This window comes from Puma concolor, chromosome A3, assembly GCF_028749965.1.
Source record: "Puma concolor isolate L17-30 chromosome A3, mPumCon1.1.hap2, whole genome shotgun sequence".
Classification (NCBI taxonomy): Eukaryota; Metazoa; Chordata; class Mammalia; order Carnivora; family Felidae; genus Puma; species Puma concolor.
Window position 1 is genome coordinate 5,247,687 of NC_141669.1, and position 18,431 is coordinate 5,266,117.

General features: G+C 48.3%; 1 long non-coding RNA gene and 1 other non-coding gene across 2 annotated transcripts; both read left to right on the top strand.

Moving 5' to 3' along the window:
- Positions 1–15,172: 15,172 nt before the first annotated feature.
- Positions 15,173–16,592, top strand: LOC147582200 (uncharacterized). Its single transcript, XR_015248666.1, has 2 exons — positions 15,173–15,605; positions 16,146–16,592. It is a non-coding gene; the product is annotated as an uncharacterized LOC147582200 (long non-coding RNA).
- A 1,021-nt stretch (positions 16,593–17,613) lies between these two features.
- LOC112864415 (U6 spliceosomal RNA) lies at positions 17,614–17,720 on the top strand. Its single transcript, XR_003223962.1, has one exon. It is a non-coding gene; the product is annotated as a U6 spliceosomal RNA (small nuclear RNA).
- The last annotated feature ends 711 nt before the right edge of the window (positions 17,721–18,431 follow it).

Here is an 18,431-nt window from a genome sequence, read left to right on the forward strand (position 1 = left end):
TTTCTTAATAGGCTTTATTTTTTAGAGCAGTTTTAGATTCACAGCAGAAGCGAGCAGAAGGTACAAAGATTTCCCATATACCTCCTGCTGCCACACGTGCACAGCCTCCCCCATTACCATCAACATTTTCCCCCTGGGGTACACTTGGTACAATTGATAAGCCACATTGACACATTATTACCACCCAAAGTGCATAGTTGACACTGGGGTTCCCTCTTGGTATTTGTCCAAACCCAAAACACTTTATGGGTCTGGACAAACGTATGGTGACGTGTATCCGCCATTACAGTATCATGCAGGATAGTTTCACTGTCCTACAAAGTCCTCTGTGCTCTGCTTAATCATTTCTCCTCTCCCCTCTCCCACAACCCCCGGAAACTACTGACCTTTTTATTATCGCTATAGTTTTGCCTTTTCCAGAATGTCCTATGGTTGGAACTATATAGTATGTAGCCTTTTCAGATTGGCTTCTTTTTCTCAGTATTTGCATTTAAAGTTTTTCCATGCCTTTTCATGGCTTGATGGCTCATTTATTTTTAGGGCTGAATAATATTCCATTGTCTGGATGGATCACAGTTTATCTATCCATCCACCTGCTGAAGGACATCTTGTGGCTTCCAAGGTTTGCCAATTATGAATAAAGTTGCCATAAACATTCACATGTAGCTTTTTTGTAGGTCTAAGTTTTCAACTTAGTTGGGTAAGTACCAAGGAGAACAATTATTGGATCTTATGGTAAGAAGATGTTTAGTTTTATAAGAAACCACCCAACTGTCTTCCAAAGTGGCTGCACCACTTTGCATTCCCACCAACAATGAACGAGAGTGTCTTTTACTTGTCTGCATTTGATGTTGTTAGCGTTCTGGAGCACAGCTATTCTAATGGCACGTAGTGCTATCTCACTGTGTTTTTTTTTGTTTTTTTCTTTTTTTAAGTTTATTTATTTTTGAGAGAGACAGAAAGAGAGAGCGAGAGCGCGGTAGGGGCAGAGCGTGAGGGAGAGAATCCCAAGCAGGCTCCACACCCAACACGGAGCCCCACTCAGGGCTCGATCTCATGAACCATGAGATCATGATCTGAGCTGAAATCAAGAGTCAGATGCTTAACTAAGGGAGCCACCCAGGCACCCGCATTTGTTTTTTTAAAGTTTATTTCTTTTCAGTCGTCGTTTTATTTATTTATTTTATTTAGTTGTTGACTAACTTGGATTTAAATTTAAAAAAGAGCCATTGTTGTTTTACTTTGCATTTCCCTAATGACATACCATGTGGAGCATTGTTTCAGATGCTTATTTTTCACCCCTGTATCTCATTCGCTGAGGTGTCTCTACAGGTCTTTGGCCCATTTTTTACATGTTAAATTTATTTTTTATTTTCTTAACAGGAGAAAAGGTATACAAATTTATTAATTTTTGATATTACAGGGACAGGAGTATCACAAGGAAAGCAAGTGAATATCCCCTTTGGCCCCTATTTTAATCAGGTTGTTTGCCTTCTTAAGTTCTTGAATATTGAGAGTTCTTTGTATATTTTGGATAATGGTCCTTTATCAGATAAGTCTTTTGCAAATATTTTCTCCCCGTCTGTGGTTTATATTTTCTTTTTAAATTTTTTTTTCAACGTTTTTATTTACTTTTGGGACAGAGAGAGACAGAGCATGAACGGGGGAGGGGCAGAGAGGGAGGGAGACACAGAATCGGAAACAGGCTCCAGGCTCTGAGCCATCAGCCCAGAGCCCGACGCGGGGCTCGAACTCACGGACCGCGAGATCGTGACCTGGCTGAAGTCAGACGCTTAACCGACTGCGCCACCCAGGCGCCCCAATATATTTTCTTACTCTTGACAATATCTTTCACAGAGCAGACTTTTTTTTTTTTTTTTTTTTTTAATGAAGTCTGTTATGAAGTCTTTCTTTCATGGATCATACTTTTGATGTTGCATCTAACAGCTCATTGCCATTCCCAAGGTCATCTACATTTTCTCCTGTGTTGTCTTCTAGGAGTTTTATGCTTTTGTGTTTTATGTTTAGGCATGTGATCCATTTTGAGTAAATTTTTGTGAAGGATATAAGGTCTGCGTCTAGATTTGCTTTTTCACATGTGGACGTCCACTTTGTCCAGCACCATTTGTTGAAGAGACTTTTTTTCTCCATTATCTTGCCTTTGCTCTTTTGCCAGAGATAAGTGGACTATGCTTATGTGGGTCTCTTTCTGGGCTCTTTATTCTGTTCCTGGGATCTACTCGTCTACTCTTTCACCAGTACCACTGTCTTGGTTACTGTGGCTTTAAAAGTTGGGTAGTGTTGGGGCGCCTGGGTGGCGCAGTCGGTTAAGCGTCCGACTTCAACCAGGTCACGATCTCGCGGTCCGTGAGTTCGAGCCCCGCATCGGGCTCTGGGCTGATGGCTCAGAGCCTGGAGCCTGTTTCCGATTCTGTGTCTCCCTCTCTCTCTGCCCCTCGCCCGTTCAAGCTCTGTCTCTCTCTGTCCCAAAAATAAATAAACGTTGGAAAAAAAAAAAAAAAAAAAAAGTTGGGTAGTGTTGTCCTTTTAGCTCCGTTCTTCTTACATATCATGCTGGCTATCCCGGGTCTTGTGCCTCTCCATATACACGCCAGGATCAGTTTGTTGATATGCATGGGACAACCTACTGGGATTTAGACTGGAATTGGGTTGAATCGATAGATCAAGTTGGGAAAAAGTAGCATCTTAACAATATCTTCCCTTCCATGAGCATGAAATATATCTTAGTTACTTCCTTTTGTTCATCAGTTTCGAAGTTTTCCTCACATATATCTTGTACACCTAGGTTAGATGATTTGTTAGCAGGATTTTCTCACCCTCTGAAATGCCCGTGGGCTCTGAACTCATGTCCTCTCTTTCATTTTTGACATTCATTCATTTGTGTCTTTTTTTTTTTTTAATTAACCTGACTAAAGGTGTATAAATTTTACTGATCTTTTCAAAGAACCATCTTTTGGTTTCATTGATTTTCTCTATTGGCTTCCTGTTTTCCTCCTATTTTATTTATTTATTTATTTATTTATTTGCTTTCAGCTTAAATTTTTATTAATTTTGGGGGCTACTTACTTTGGATTTAATTTGCTTCCCCCGCTTAGTTCCCTAAAGTGGAAGCTCAGATTATAAATCATATATATACACATACATATGCACACACACATATATATATATACACATATACATATATATACAGATATATATACAGATATATATAATTTTTTCTAATACATGTATTCAATGCTATAAATTTCTCTGTAAGCACTGCTTTTGCTATATCCCACAAATTTTGATAAGTTGTGTTTTCATTTTCATTTAGATCAAATTTTTAAAATTTTACTTGAGATTTCTTCTTTGGCCCATGTGTTATTTAGAAGCGTTTGTTCTTCGGGTGCCTGGGTTGCTTAGTTGGTTAAGTGTCTGACTTTTGATTTTGGCTCAGGTCATGATCTCATGGTTTGTGAGTATAGGCCCTGAGTTGAGCTCTGTGCTGATAGTGTAGAGTCTGCTTGGGATTCTCTCTCTCTCTCTCTCTCTCTCTCTGCCCCTCCCCCACTCACATGCACATTCACACACTCTCTCAAAATAAATAAATAAACTTAAAAATGAAAAGTAATGTTTTGTTTAATCTCCCAAGGATTTGGGGGATTTTCCAGCTGTCTTTGTATTACTACAATTCCATTGTGGTCTGTAAGCAGGCATTGTATTATTTCTACTTTTTAAAATTTGTTAAGCTGTGGTTTATGTCCCAGATGTGGTTTATCTTGGGGAATTTTCCAGTGAGCTTGATGTTATGTAGTTTGAAAATGATGTGCCAACATGTAGGGCTTCTTTTTATTTTTTATTTTTTTAATGTTGATTTATTTTTGAAACAGAGAGAGAGAGAGACAGAGTGTGAACAGGGGAGGGTCAGAGAGAGCGGGAGACACAGAATCCGAAGCAGGCTCCAGGCTCTGAACTGTCAGCACAGAGCCCGACGTGGGGCTCAAACCCACAAACTGTGAGATCATGACCTGAGCCGAAGTCCGGCGCTTAACCGAGTGAGCCACCCAGGCGCCCCAGGCTTCTTTTTAGCACTTAACCTGCTTAGTGTTCTCTGATCCTCCTGGATCTCTGGATTGGTGACATTAATTTGGCAGAAATTCCCAGTCATTATTGTTTCAAATATTTCTTCCTCTCCTTTCTCTCTGTCTTCTCCTGGTATCCCCATTACTCTTCTGCTGCCTTATGTGGGGGTCGCACCAGAGCTGGGTCTTTGGTGTGCTTTTTGTTTTGTTTTGTTTTTAGTCTTTTTTTCCCTTTGCTTTTCAGGTTTGAAAGATTCTGTTGAGATACCAAGCTCAGAGATTCTTTCCTGAGCCATGTCCAACCTACTAATAAGCTCAACAAGATGCTTTTCATACCTGTTACACAGTATCTTGATTTGGAGCATTTCTTTCTGATTCTTTCTTAGAATATCCACCTTTCTGCTTACACACTGTCTTCTTTCTCTACGTAGATCCCTTAGCAAATTGGTCAAAGTTGTTTTAAGTTCCCCGTTGGGCAATTCCAACTTTCCTTCCATATTGAGTGTGTTTGCAATGCTTGCTCTGTCTCTTCAAACCGTGTTATTTGCCTTTTAGTATGCCTGGTAACTCTTTCTTGATAGCCAGCCTTGATGTGCTGAATGGAAACTGCTGGAAACAAGACTAGTAACGGCGGTGAAATGGGGTGATGGGGCACCTTTTCTGGTCCTGCCTGTACCTGTGGACTACGAACTTCACACAAGCTTCTCAGTTTTTCGGTTTCCTTCCTCCACCCCTTTAGGTGGGACAGCATGTTTACAGGGGGCCAGAATTGAGTGTTTCTTAGGCTCTGACAAAACCCCGGCAGGTTAGGCTCTGGTTAAATACGGTCTCCTGAGAGCAGAGCTGGGAGAGAAGAACAGAATGCTTTGGCATATTATCTCAGAATGATTATTTCTCTTCTCTCCCAGCCAAAAGCGTAAGGGGATTTTCCTCCAATATTCATGTGAGAACCTGGTTGAGCGTGTGGACTTAAAGCTCGCCAACGTGGGGAGACCACTGCACGACTAGGTCCCCCTGGAGCTCTGATCAGTCAGGCACATCCACGTTTGTCCAGTACTGTTTGGGCTTTCCTGCCTTGACACTTCTCCATGGAGATGTCTGCACATGTGGGTTGTGATTCTCTGCATGTGCCTGTTTTCTCCAACTTGAGGGGGCAGCAGCATACCCGGGAACCTCCCCTCCCTTGTCCAGTTTGCTCAGCTTCTTACCTGTTGCTCGGGTGGCGTCAGTGGCTTCTAAGATCCTCACGTGAGAACAGGAAGGCAGCCCGCTCCATTCTTCACACATGCTGAGTCACTCCTGGGCTCTCGATCGTCTTCAGGATGAACTTCACCTGCCAGAGCAGGGAGCACATTCCTCCTCTCTCCCTAGGTCTCTACCTTCCTGTTTCCCCACTGTGTTCACACCGCAGCCACGGTCGACTTCTAGGCCCTCCATGAACGTGGGGTCCTCCCTCCTGATTCTGTGCCTTAGCAAATGCCATTTCCTAAATCTCAGCGACCATTGCCTGTTCGTCTCCCTGTTGAAAACATACTCAACTCCACCTTCCAAGTCTTATTAAAAAGACACCTCTTTTTTTTTCCCTACAGAGGCGTCTCCTTTGTTAGCTTGTGTCACGTGATTAGAGCACGTCCACGTTTTCAGCATCTGCATTTTCCCTCTCCTGCCAGATTGCCTTCTAAAGTGGTCTGTCTCTAACTCGTTCACTCGAATGAACAAGTGAAAGAATTCACAACTGAACGTAAGAAGTTTGAGTGTTTGTCTCCAAAACCTCTCCAAAACCCTTTCCCTGATTTTTAAGTTGCGTCCTGTAATGAGCCTTGGGAAGTGATTCAAAGACCACATTCTACTTTCTGTATTTTCTCTTATTTAATGCCTACTACAATTGCTGGTATCATTTCTCTTTTAATCATTTCAGAGTCATGATATTGCATAAATAACCTGGCAATATAACGAGGCATGGGTCAACTCACATAAAAACCATTAATATTGGGTGCCTGGGTGGCTCAGTCAGTTAAGCATCTGACTTGGCTCAGGCCATGATCTGGCGGTTTGCGGGTTCGAGCCCCACGTTGGGCTCTGTGCTGACAGCTCGGAGCCTGGAACCTGCTTCGGATTCTGTGTCTCCCTGTCTCCTTGCCCCCCTCCCTCTCTCAAAAATAAACATTAAAACTTAAAAAAACAAGCAATTAATATTGCTCCACAGTTACAGCCACGGTGGCCAGCGTTCCACCTGCCACATTACTTCCACTCCTGGCATCACTCACTGTGGGGTTCATCACCCTGAGACACCGGGCATTTGAACGTGATGCTGTTCCTAGCTTGCGTAACAAGCCCATGAGGTAGATATTATGATGACAATTTTATAAATAAGACGGGGGAAGATGAGAAGATTCAAAAGGTCTTTGCAGCCCCAGAGCCGGTGAGTGACACAGTCGAGAAGAGAACTGCTTGCCCCTCCTCGTGCACTGTAGGCATTTGCTTCGTTTTATGGCACCGCTCTGCTTAGCCTTCTTTTGCCTTTATTCGATTTCTACTTTTCCACCAACACGTTCTGACCTTTGTTCTTTCTCTCTCTTTTTTTTTTTCCGATGTTGATTTACTTTTGAGAGAGACAGAGAGACAGAGTGCAAGTGGGGGAGGGGCAGAGAGAGAGGGAGACAGAATCCCAAGCAGGCTCCAGGCTCTGAGCTGCCATCACAGAGCCTGATGCGGGGCTCAAACTCACAGACCGTGAGATCATGACCTGAGCCGAAGTCGGACGCTCAACCGACTGAGCCACCCAGGTGCCCCAAGACCTTTGTTCTTTAGATTCAAACTTTCTACAACTGGCAGAGAGTTATATTTTCCCTCTTCAATCCACTCCCTTTACCTGTTTTTATTTTCCTCCTTTTGAAAATCCTCTGATAATTTTCTCTGGTCTCTTTTTCCATCTACGTCCTGTGTTTGGGTCTGATTACGTAATGAATTACGGAAACTTGGCATTCAAAGTAGCAGTGTTTTCACCCGGTCGTTATTAAACGTGGCGTCAACCTGCAGAGATGACTAAGTTAAGGCCCTTAGGCCATTTAATTCAAGACTAGAGGACCACGCTCCGCAACACTATGGCACAGAACGCCGCGCTCCATAACATCTTCTTCATCCCGGTTTCTCGCCCAACGTCGTCATCATCTTGTCAAGGACGGAAGGCGCCCAGTGGGGTGTGGCGTTTTCCTGGACAAGAGAGCGAGGCCGCGTGCAAACGGGGTAACCTGCACCCACGGCTGTGGCACAACAAAGGGGGCCTGTGCCTCCATTTCAACGAGAATTTCGAACGGTCGCTCGTGGAGTGTACGTGAGCTTTGATCCCTCAGAAACGCGAAGTTCCCTTCTATTTTGGGAGATCGCGAAATCTTCTCCTGTTCCCTTCCTGAGGTGTGTGTACAACGAGCTCCCTTATCAGTTGTGCCTGCCCGGGAGAGATAATTTGGTGGCAGAACGGCGAGCGTCCTTGTGTGATTCCTACCCGGTTTCCTTTGCAAATGCGGCGTGCGATTTCATGGACTTTTTATTTATTTTTTCTATTCGAAGTTGCTGAATTTGAATGAGCTACAATCCCTCTTTTTAATAGACTGTATCAAAAATGTTTAAATTCCATAGCATCGGTGGAACCATACATTATGTCTGAGGACAAGGCCCGGGAGCATTTGGAGTGTTATCAGCAGCTTTAAATAGGTATTGGGTTTGAAGATAGAGTGTGTGATGAAAGAAAGCCAGACCCTAGCAGGCGATTTAGCTTTTAGTTTGAGGAACCTGTCACTGCTCGCTTCTGTAAACCTACCTAATGTGATTTATCTGATCCATTTCAATGCAAGAGAATGAAATGGCTCCCGTTAGCAACCGATACAGAAACAGCCGTTAGAAACTCACAAGCCTGGTGCTGCTTAAACATCTAGGCTAAGCACTTTTTAAATTAGCCACTTTAATCTTGTTAGTGGTCTGTAAATGAGAACCTCTCTCAGCAATCAGATGTTCACAAATAAGCCCATTTCCCACGGACCGGTGGTGTTGAGAAGGCTGGAGCTGTCTTGCTAAGGAGGATTGACTTTGGAGCAGGGTTTTAACAGATACCCAAACGTACTCAGCGCCTCTTCCTTTGGGAGCATGGGGTTCGGCAGTCTGGGGGTGACTGTGTCACTGCTCACCACTCCTACCATCCTCTTGGACCGCCATTTCCTTCCGTGGCTCTCTCCCCCATGTCTGTGGTCACCTCGAGAGTGGGGAGATGGGACACTTGAGAGAACCCAGAAGCATGGGGTGGATAGAAACCAGGTCCCTGCAGGTGGCTGAAGCCTCCACCGTTTCTTTGGGGGTGGAGCCTATGCTCCACGTTCACCGGTGGCTTTGAGTTGAGTGATTAAACTATGCTTACGCCTTAATGTCCTGCTTCTCTCTCAGTCCCAAACCTGTGCTCCTGGCCCTCTGATGCCCTGCTCGCTTCTGCTGGGCCCTTCCCTTGGGGGCCCTGTGTATATTCACATCCCAGCTGTATTCCTTCTGGCTGGGTGACCTCACGGGCCATGAACTTGCCCCTCAAGTGTCTTTGAAAAGTGCCTGCTTCTGTATACTAGCTTAGCACTCACATGCGGCCCACGGCATCATCTGGTTCCTAATTTTGGCTGACCAGAAGCGTCACCGGGGGAACTTTCCAAAAATAGATTCCATGACCTTATCTCAGTTCTGCTGAACTTGAATCAAAGACTGAATATGGGGATGTGCACGTTTTTAGAAAAACTTTCCAAGGGAACCCTATAGTCGGCCAGGTTGGGGAACTCATAACTGGGGTCACCGTCTTTAGAATCTCCTTGTTCAAGCCCAGCTGTGGGTATGGCTGAAGGGCGATGCCGGGAAGAGCCTCGCGCTCTGACCAACTGCTGGAAGGACCTAAATACCTTGCCTGCCCAGTGAACAGATGGCAAAGTTGGCAGGCTATTCTGAAGGCCTCGAACCCTGACCTGCCTTCTAGTCCAGGTCGAGGGAGGGGGCATATGACCTCCACCTCCCAAAGCTACTTCATACCTGCCCGACGCTTCGGCTGAAACCCTGCATCCCGCACCCATGTGAACATCTATCTTTATTCTCCAAGAATTATGTGAAAATATACTTGTTAAAAATACCAATGCCCGCGAGTACAGAGAAGTGAATGGCTCCTTCCACATGGCAAATCGTGTCCCTCCGGAAGTTTACCAAAAGCTTCTACCCTTGTAGACCCCACTGCATATATACGTCGGGGGGGGGGGGGCGGGGTAGAGAGAGTCAGAGACAGAGGGAGACGCGTAACCGTGGCGACTTGCTCAATGCTTCCTTGTCTTCCTCTCCTTATCTAGAGGATTAATAGTGGCACCTTCCCCACAGGGCTGTTAGCAGAGTTAAATGAGCTGATATTGGTAAAGCTCCTGGACCAGTGTCTAGACGGCAAGCATCACCTGTACCTGGGGTTAACCAGCAGACGCGCCTGGGGACTCTCAATATACTATAGATCCAGGCTCATGACTTGTAGCTTTTCGCTCAGTGTCATGTCTTAGAGCTCGTTCTGTGCTAGGACACACACATATGCCATCACCTGAAAGCAATCTCATAGTATTGTCTGGATGGACTTGAAATGATTTAATAATATCCTTCGACGGCCGACTGTGTTGTCCTCAAGGGTCAGTATTTTTAAAATACCGCCACATAAAGAAACACGCCTATTTGCATAAATAGGGGAACGTTTGTAGAGTAAAAAGTTGGACAGTTGAGGGGGTACGCAGGTTTTCAGACTTGAGAGATAATGACCAACGTCCACTCTGCGGCCACCTGCACCTAGACCCTCCGAGGCAGTGGATGAGGAGGCCTGTCCCCCTCACGGGAACCCACACTGGATCTGGCCAACTGTAAAATAAAATCTGCACCGATGTGAGGTAGGGGAGAAGGCCTCAGACAGAACTCCGTCACCGTGAGTCAGAGCGCAGGTACAGCCTTCCCTGTGGCCGTGGGAAGGGCCGCCACCTGACCGCAAGGTGGCCGTGACGTGGAGCATGGTGTGGGCTGTGGTCAAGTGCCAGGGACGTCAGCATTGGATGCGTACCAGGGATCGTTCATTCCATTTCCTTTCTTTCAATTTGAACCTTATTCCCAACATTCAGTTCTGAGCCTGGTAACCTCTCTGCTGCTGAGATGAGTTGTGTCCGAATGCAAGAGAAAAACAACCCTGTTCAAGAAAATTCTCAGGATTAGCAGTTCTGTTTTGGAGACTGCCAAACCCGATGATTTTAGTGTTGGCATCTCACTATCAGTGGTACCTTTTCCTGACAGTCATTGTAATATTGAGCCAATTGCTTCTTGTGGACAGAGGGATAGAATTAGATGTCTAAAGTATCACTGACTTCATTTCCCATGTGGAAGCTCTTAGGGTCTAGATACGGCCGATTCTCCGCTGGTCTTGCCAGTCTCGGTGTGATGGGCAGCAAAGGACGGACTGGCTTGGAGCTCAGCCGTGCTGGCTCACACCCCCGGCTCTGTCCTGGGCAAGCTGATCGCCTGAACAGTCACTTTAATCTCTCCGAGTTGTACTTTCCTCGTTTGTAAAACGAGGGAAAGAACACACATCTCACAGTGGAGTTGTGAAGATGAACAAAATACGAGAAGCAAGCTCCTGGCTGAGTCTCATGAGACACAGCGAGGAAACTTAGGCAGTTTTCCACCCCTAGTTACAGATGCGGGGGGACAGGGTGTCTCCCGCTAGGTCACGTCACCGATCAATGACAACACGGGGACAAGAACACAGGACTTCTGCCTTCTGGCGACAAGCGTTTCCCCATCAAGCTACGTGCACTCAGAAATGCGGTTCCACGTGCGAAAACCCACCGGGACCAGACAGCATTTTTCTCATCTCTGTCCTGAAGCTCAGAATCTACCTGCAAACCACTCTTGCAATTTCAGGACAAAATAATATTCTAGCATAATCATATTTATATTAAAATCTTAATGGCTATCATTAAAGCAAACTAATAAGCCAAGTTCTAGTAATTATATTACAATTAACTAAACATCCTAATCAAAACCAATTAATGCCGGGGAAGACCTCTGTCAGGTGAGGAAGACGTATCACTCTGGCTTAAAAGCATCACCTCGGACCCGGAGGCCCACGCGGGATGGGTGTCTGGGCCCCGATGGAGCTGTGGACCAGATAATGCTGCGTTGCTCCTCCTCTTAAACTTTGCCTTTAAAACCCGGGTCAGAATTTTCATTTTAGTTCGAAAGGCTCTTCAATGCTTCCTTGGGGAAGTGCCTCTTGGCGTTAGCCAAGTCGTACGCTAGATGTCACTGTGTTGCAACAAAATTTGGATTTTGAATGCCTTTTTCTGTGGCTGTAAATAAGGTGTCCTTTAGGAAGAAGAAGAAAAAAAAAGTGACCTGTCTTTCGAAAGGACTCGTCTCTCTCTCCGTGGTCTCTTACATGGTCATCTGGGCCAAGCGTCAGGTTTATTGATCACCTGTGGAGATTTATTTAAAATGAACACACACACAAAACGTGTGCCTGTTTGACAGCAGCAACTTTAGTGGTGATGTTCTAATGTCCACGTTTCCCCCCGTGGCTTTGTGCCAGTTTAGACGGAAGTCTGTGGGGGAGTGATTCCAAACTCCTGTCTCAGCCCTAAGCGGGTCTCCGGACTCCACTGTCCTTACTGCAGACTCATTACCCCCAGTGTCCCCTCCTTACTTGCTCTCTCACCTCCTGAGCCTCTGGAACAACAACGGCAGGGCCATAAAACCAGCTTCATGATGTAAAACGTCTGGGTGAGTTTTGCCTCTTCCGCCCCTCAGTCGTTAAATCCAGTGAGTTGCCAAGACCCGACTTCCGTCTGTAGCATCCTAACAAGACCCTCTCCTTGCCTCAGTTCAGAAACGCACGTTTTTAAGAATGTGCATTCTTGTCACATGCATGTCCCAACCAGTGTCTCAAATTCAAGTTGTTCTGTTCATTTAAGGAAACAGAGACGATCAAACAACAACACCCTGGATGATCCAAGCTTAGCTGACCTCTCCACGGGCGATGGCGGTGGGTCCAGGCTCCCAGCACATGGGACCTGGTCAGCCCAATGGCAGCCCTGTCCTTAGCCCGTGACAAGTGTCCTGCTTGCCTTTGAGCACTTCCTCGGTTTTACGCCCCTAAGCCTTTGTAGGCACTGCTGTCCCTGCCCAGAAAGTCTTTAGTTCTTTCTCGGGCTGACCGGTCTGTTGTGCAAAACTCAGTCCCTTCATCTGTTCATTCTTCACCAGCCCCCCCCCCGGCCCCCCTTAATTTTTCCATTCCACATTCTCATGATTTCTTTGCAGTTCTGTCTTCCTTTTAGCTCATGCATGTGTTGTAGGAGAGAATGATGTCTCTTCCTCTTTGTCATCTTGACAATGTTCCATATATGGTAGGGAAGTGAACGTATAAATGACATCTTTATGTAACATATCATACTTCCCTCTAATTGCGAATTTGTTAATTAAAATTTAGCAGAATGTGGAAGTAGAGACTTCAGTGGAGGCACTAACAGATGGACAGATGTCATATTCTAGAATGAGGTGCAAGATCCTGAGGCTGGATTTCAGAAAGAAGAGAAAACTAGTCCTCATGACGCATCCATCTGATGGTCTCAAGAGTCTGGAAGAAGCTGGAGGGGGGTGGGTAAGATTTGTCCAGAGTCCGTTTCGATGTGCCACGAGGAATTAAGGGAAATCACTGGGAAGCCTGGAAATCTGTGGTTTGTATTTTGGCTGACACACTACAGTAGCATCCGGCTCCCTCTTGAATGACTCTGGGGCAGGGGAGCAGCTGCGAAAGCCGAGTGAAGAGGACGTTGACCCTTTGGGCGAAGGATGTGTGATTATCCTCACAGACCAGGCATGGGCTGTGAACAAGACAACAGATGTGTTAGACTCACTGCCGTCCCGGAAAGCCCCATCGCGGGGACCAGAAGACTTGCCCCAAGGGTACCTTGATGCCTAGGTGCCGAGGAAGGAAATCAAGCGGCCGTCAGGCACAGCACATTAACTGTTAAGCTGCCGTCCCTCGGCTTCTCACCTACCCTGCTCTGCTCTGTGACGCCGGGGTTGGGCTGCAAACCTACTCCTTTGCCAGGCAGGGCTCCTGAGCCCTTCTGCGCAGGTGCGGCGGCTGCGGGCTAACAGCAGGGCTGGAGGGGCAAGGGGCCCCATCCTCTCTCTCGCACAACCGTTCATGGCCACGGCTTACAAGCAATGCCGCCTGTCCCTGCAGTGCCCGTTGAGCAGGGCTTTATTTCAGTTTCTGGTCCTGCGCACATTTCTAGAACCAGCCCCAGCACTCTCTCCTCAAGCAATCCTCCTCCTTCAGAGGTCCGAGTCCCAGTCTGCCTGGGGTCCCGCCTTCAGGCTCCCGGACCATCAGCACCAGGACCAAGCTCCTGGACCGTCAGCAGCAGCCTCGCCCCGGGGTGGGGCTCCAGCTCTGGGAGGGTCCCCCTCCAAGCCTCCGAGTTGTTCTCATAACCTGACCCCTTCCCTCTGTCGCCCGGACCTGGGGCTGGTGACCCCCACACGGGCTGCAGCTCTGTCTGGGACTCCGATGTCCTGGCTTGCGTCTAAGTTGTCTGATGCCTGCCTGGCCCATTCCCTAGATGCGTTCTCTCTTAAAGTAACGGTGAGTTTCTGCTTTCCTGTCCGGAAGCTGATTCCTAAAAGAAAGGCGGCATGTCCGACATCCAGGGGACTGCTGGTAAGGAGTCTCCGAGGCAAGGAGAGGTTGTGGAGGGCAGAGGGTCAGCTTTATACACCTGCTGTGCCAGAGTGAATGTGAGGAGTAGGACCCTTCATGCCCCCCTTCCACGCCCAAACTCCCCAGCCCTGAAGGTCAGGTATCAGCGGGGGCAGCATGAGCCGGCAGGTGAAGGCCCTGACAGAGCAGGGCTAAGGAACCCACCACGGCTCAGGGCTAGCCGGGGAGGATGCCGGAAGTTTGCCCACTCTCGGGGGTGGTTACTACACGGGACTGGACCCAGCCATGAGCTAATTGCTGTATTGTTTTCGTGATACCAAGTAACCCGATTTTTTTTTTTTTTTTTACTTAAAAGTGACCCCCAGAATGTCATGAAGACGGCCTTAAATTTCACGTGGGAACAAATGGAAGAACCAGCCCACCGAGCCGGTTTCAGGCAACGTGGGACACACACACACGGCAGGCTCCGTGACGACAGGGGGAAGTGTAGACAGGCGGTAGGTGCCACCGTGGGTAAGTTGCGAGTGCGGGCGAGCCTGTGGTTTGACGGGAGCCCCAAAGGGCGCCGGGCTCCGCTGCCGGCAGGAAGGAGAGCAGAGGCACTTCTCTTTTCTGTCTTAGCCTAATTACAGCATCCTGCTCAGGCCCAGGGCCCCGAGGCCCATGGTCTTAGAGATCAGCGGACCTGCACGGAGAATTGCCACTCTCCTGGTCTTCTACACTCGAGGGCCTGACACGCCCCAGGTCAAAGACGGGGTACGCTTACCATTTATTCCTAGCAGGCGGCAGATCTGACCCCTGCCGGGTCATTGGTACTCAGTCGCTAAGCGATTAGAAGGTCGCAGAGGTTTGTGGGAAGAAGAGAGGAGGACCACAGGATTCTAGGTGGGGAGGCCTGGAGGTGGGGCTCGGAAAAATGTGAAAAAAAAAAAGATGAAAGATAGCAAGCTTGCTTTGAGGCTATGCAAGGAAGGCAGGGGAACTGGGGGCGAAGGAAGTGCCCCCCTCCCCCCCCGCCGGGAACGGGGAGGGCAGTGGAGGGGGGGGGTGGCCCGGGGCAGGGACCTGGAGGCAGGGGTGGGGCTGCGGGCAGGGACCTGGGCGGTGGGGGAGGGGCGGACGACCAGCGGGGTGGGGGCGGCCGGGCAGGGACCTGGGTGGCAGGGGTGGGGGCGGAGGGCAGGGACCTGGGTCGCGGTGGCCGGTTGGGGTGGGGGTGGGGGTAGCGGGGGCGGCCCGGGGCGGGGCTGCGGTGCCCGCGGCGCCCCGGGACTGGACGGGTCCCCCGGCGCAGGGTCGCGGCCCCTCCCCTGCACCCCTCTCCCCCTCCCCCCCCCCCCCAGCTGTTTTTCCGCCCGGCTCTCTGAAAGCCTTATTGATGGCCCAACGTGCGCGCCTCAGCCCACGGTTTCCCCGGCCCCCGGAGCAGCCCGCGCTTCCTCTGACGTGGCCTCTGTCTTCTGCCCTCCCCGGGAGCCCCGGGCCTTTCACGTTTCAAACGCTCGACAGCTGGCCGCGCCGCCGCTTCCGCCCCAAGAAGGGCTCTTGGCACCGCACCACGGCCCGGCCGGCGCCGCGCTCTCTTCTCTCCAGCTGTGACAGAGGCTTTTTCTAGAGACTCGGAGAAGCTGCTGTCCAGCTGCGGCCTCGCCCCGTCCCGGGCTCTGCATGTTAATCAGCGGCCGCTCACTGCCCCGTTTGTGGGGCTCCGGCAGGTGCGCCCCCAGCCGGTCCCTTGCGCCCGCTCGCTCGGGCAGGTGAGCCCGGGCCTGACGTCACCGCAGGTGTGCCCCGCGGTGGGGGGGGGGGGGGTCATCCCAGCCCGCCCGGGGGTGGGGGGGGGCCCAGGAGCTCCGGTCCCAGGGCACCCTGAGCGACAGGGCCTCTGCATTCCCGGACCCGGGGACACACGCCGCCGCACGCACTTCGTGGCGGGAGGGGGCGGGGGCACAGGGGCCCTGCAGGGCCCGGGGTGGGGGTGGGGGGCGTCCCGATTCATTGCACAGCTGATGACTTTGGGAGCAACCCAGCTGCTGCCCTGCCCCCACTCAGTGCTTTTGTTCACTCTGGTCTCGGTTTTGGAAAACTTTCTGTGTCGTATACCGTGATTGTCCCTGACTTTTGAACCTACCCGTCTTCTGCGTCCCGGGCCTTCCCAGCGCCTTGGGTTGGGCTGGCCGGGGTGTCTGTCCGCGGTGTTCTGTTTCTCTTTAGTAAGAGCGGCAGCTTGTCAGCATCCTTGGGTTTTCACTCAGTGCCAACTGCTCACGCCTTCCACGTGTATTCATCTCGTTTAGCCCCCTCAACATCAGGACGGGTACACATAGTCATTTTCCACACTGAACTAAGGCACGAGAGACTCGCCAGCCTTGGCCAGGCACCGGCAGGGCCACGCCCCCTCCCCACACTATCTAGCGAGTGCGACAGTCCTTCACGTGGCCGATCTTCTTCAGTCTAGAATCCATCCCCCTGAGAACTGGACCCTGGCATCCTTTATGCTTGTGGGCCTTGCAGACATGAAGGGATGAAAGGGACAGAAAGGGCACAACAGGAAATGTAATGAGCACCCACGCCACGTGGAGAACCACAGTCCAAGCTTCTGTGGCCAGCCTGATGTTCTGATGTTACCCACCCAGCCATCTAGCAAGGACAGTGTTAATTTCTCCATTTTTTTTTCGTGGTAAATAATATTTGGGTTGTATGGACGGTAGGAAGGGAAAATGTATTAAAACTCCTATTCCTCACTTCTTGCTACTTGTATTGGTTTACTTCATGGGCTTTTTATTCTCAAAGTTGGTTTCTTCAAGGAATGATGGACACGAGCTAAATAGACTTTCCCTTTTTCATCTAGAAGTCTACACTCCCAGGCTGGAAGCCATAGTGGGCTTTCTTTCATTTCAACGCTGCTGTAATGCTTTGGAAACGTATGTATTCACCACCACGACTCAGTGACACAATTGTTATCCACAATTTACAGAGGAGGAATCAAGATAAAAGAATTAAAACCAGAGAAGGACACACACTCATTCTAGACACCGGAGGTCTCAAACTTGTAGTGTTAACTTGGCCTACAGATACGTTATACTTGCACCATATGATATCTTCTTTTATAGATTTAAATTAATTAAAAGCACTTAAAATTAGTTGATGCTTTAAAAGTCCAGATGCCCCAGTCTCTCTGACCAAATATCAGGTGATCCAGCAACACCAGGGCCCCACTTACACATGGCAACAATCTGTTGATAACTCATTAATCCCTGACCACTAACTAACTAACTATATATAGTATAACTATACTAACAGAGGTGAGCTCTCCTCTGTACAAAACTTACTCTCCAGCCTGTGTTGCTGATTCACAATATCTGTCAGGCTCCCCAAAGCATTGACTTTGCCTGAAACAGCCTCCAGAAACAACCATACCCATCAGTGGAATAGTCTGTGATTTGGAAACAGTTGTCTCTAAGGAGTGGTAAGAAGGCCTCACTCAGTCAAAATCTGTGGCCCATGTCTCTCGAGCTCTGTGTTCTGACGTCGATTTCAAAGGTCAGTCAGGATATTCCAGGGACCCAAGGATAGTTGAACATCAAAAATCAAGTAATTGTTAGAAAACCACATGATCACTTCCATAGAGACAGAAAAATAACTAGAGAAAATTCAGCTCTCTTTCACAGGAAAACATCTTCAGGAGTTGAACTGGTGGTCTCAGCCATTGCAATATGAAAAGAAAAAAGAAAAGAGATGAAAGTTACTAAGATTTAAGTAACAGTGCACACTTTGACAGCACATAGACCAAAGTTGAAGCAACACAGAGAAGATTAGCATGGCCCGTGTGCAAGGATGATATGCAAATTCGCGAAGTATTCCATATTTAAAAAAAAAAAAGCTTTAGAGATAAAATTGCTCTTAATTTTTTTTAATGTTTATTTATTTTTGAGAGATAGAGAGAGACAGAGTGCGAGTAGGGGAGTGGCAGAGAGAAAGACACAGAATCTGAAGCAGGCTCCAGGATCTGAGCTGTCAGCACAGAGCCCGACACGCGGGGCTCGAACCCCCAAACCGCGAGATCATGACCGGAGCTATAGTCCGATGCTTAACCGGCTGAGCCATCTGGGCGCCTCAAATTGCTCTTACATACAAATATAATATGTTTTTCGTAGAAAATCCTACGTAATCTATAAATCATTAGTACTAATGAGCAGCCCCATATATTCAATTTATTTATTCTGCAAATATATATCCAGTGTAAGAATGGCTATTCTAGGTGTAGCAGATACAACAGTGAATAATACAGAAAGTCCTGCCCTTGTGGAGCAAATCTATTTAGAAATATTTACAATATGTCTCATGATGACAAATATTCTAGAGCACAACAAAGCATAATAGATTCTTCTAAAAGTATGTGGTGGTTGGGGAGGGTCTCAGTATTAAGATGACAGCTGTGTAAATCCCTAAAGGAAGTGAGAGATCTCTAGCTGGGGGAGATCACTGCAGGCTGGGGGGGACAATGAGCATGAACGTTCTGAGTGAGAATTGTGCCGGTGTGCTGCTAAGTGCAAGGAAGTCAGTGAAGCAGCATGAGCCAA